Genomic DNA, 1,986 nt, shown 5'->3' with positions numbered 1-1,986 from the left:
TGCCGGTTGACATCTCTTCTAATTCGTCGATACGAGAAGCAAATTGTTGTGTGAAGGAATCAATATCTCGACATAAGCCAAGAGGCAGATCTTGTGCCACTCCACCTGGTCGTATGAAACTGGCATGCATCCTAGCTCCCGAGACTCTTTCATAGAATTCCAACAATTTCTCCCGCTCCTCAAAAGCCCACAGGAACGGAGTTGATGCTCCCACATCCATAGCATGAGTAGTTAAAGCAAGTGAATGATTTGAAATTCGAGTTATTTCACGGAATAACACTCGTATATATTGAGCTTGTAATGGTACCTCACAATTCAAAAGTCTCTCTACGGCTGAAGAATGAGCGTGTTCTTGGGCCATCATAGAAACATAGATAGGGGTGACGATGGAATGAACAACGAAACTTTACAACAGCTTTTTCGTACACGTTCACTTGCATCACATACACAAGTGCTCTCTGAACCGTGCAATAAGGTCACCCATAACATGGCTCTCCCACTTGAGTTACCTTAGCCCCAGGCCATGCTATTCAATGATATTGGAAAAAAAGCAGCGTAACGTAACAACTAGTATTGAAAGCTGGTCGCCTTTTGAAGCGTTCGCCGGTAAGGTAACCAAAGCGTATCGTTCCTGCAACCACTTTGGTACTTTGCTTATATAGCTTTTTTAGGTTATGCAATAGAAAGGGGGGCTTTGCTCTGGATCCCCCCTGCTTGCAGAAATGAATGGATCAGAAGGGTGCTGGGTTCTATTTCCGGGCCGGGCGAGAGGTGAAGGCCATAAGAGAAGATTGCCCTCCGGTAAGGAAGAGAGGAAAAAGGTGCTATCATCTATCTCGACCAGTTTCCCGAGGCGTTGGAAATCCAGACCGGCTCAGAGAATCACTGTCGCTATTTAGCCCTTCGTTTCGCCATTCGAAGTACTACCTCTGCCTTCCCTTTCTATAACATACCCAGGCGCCCTCCTTTCCAATCACTAAGAGAAAATCAATACCAATCAAATCAAAGCCCTATCTAAGTAAAGCTTCGTCTATTATTTTTCCGGCCCCAAAGGAGTTTACTTGACCCATTCCCAGTCTTCCGCACTGCTCAAGTAAGTGTACAACTCCATATGAGGACCTCCTTCCCTTCTGCCCACTCTCCGTTCACACGATTCTCAAAGCAGAGGAGGAAGGGTGGGCAGCAAGTACCACGAGCCCTCTGTCCCACACATCTATCCAGAAGCAAGTGTAGTTCACCGGTTCCACCGAATGCTCTTATCTCTCGGCAAAGATCGTGTGAGTGTGCAGTTATACTTCGGATGCTTCGCTATAGAATAGATCGACCCAGTTCCTGTTCTTTTCCGGTGCACTCGCTTTATATCTCCGACACACAAGGAAAGACGCGGTGGGAAGGAAGCAGCAGCCCTAGCCTCTGTCCGGCCGATCATTCCGCTGGCATCTTGCATTCACGCCTCCGTTTGACTGCTGCTTGGTGATGTAGTTGTAGATACGTTAGTCTTAGTGGGTCGTTGGCTCCACCTATTATCTCCTTCTACGACATGTTGTTGTCGTCGCCATATTCCATATGTCACTTAGTCATCTCTGCCTCGCTGCGGGTCAGCACCTCCGAAAGAAACGGAGGACTTCATTCAGTGACTCCACGATCGCCCTCTGAACGATCAGAATAAGGTAAAGCTTGAAGATAAGTTTTGTACTCTATTAATTTCTCAATCCCTCTAGTCGGGTGGGCGACGGCCGGTCTTTCGACCAGATCCCCCTAAAAACCGTACGTGCGGGTCTCCCCGCATGCGGCTCACGCCATTCGAGGTGGCCCAGCCCAGCATTCATTCGCAAATCCTGTAGTGAAAAATGGAGACTGCTCGACCTCGGAAGCTAATTCGCGTGTAGGCAGCGCTGTCTGTCGTACCGTTGACTCTATCTATTCATTGAATTTACTTTATTACATTTTTTATATAGGCTCGCTCCCTCTTTTTCCAAGAATTAA

The 1,986-nt window shown here is 47.4% G+C and overlaps 1 pseudogene; it reads left to right on the top strand.

Annotated features, from left to right (window-relative positions):
* Positions 1-325: 325 nt before the first annotated feature.
* On the top strand, positions 326-1,701 carry LOC115953629 (annotated as a pseudogene).
* Positions 1,702-1,986: the final 285 nt, after the last annotated feature.

The sequence above is a fragment of the Quercus lobata genome, chromosome 7, assembly GCF_001633185.2.
Source record: "Quercus lobata isolate SW786 chromosome 7, ValleyOak3.0 Primary Assembly, whole genome shotgun sequence".
In the NCBI taxonomy this organism is placed as follows: domain Eukaryota; kingdom Viridiplantae; phylum Streptophyta; class Magnoliopsida; order Fagales; family Fagaceae; genus Quercus; species Quercus lobata.
This window is presented reverse-complemented; position numbering and strand designations above follow the sequence as displayed.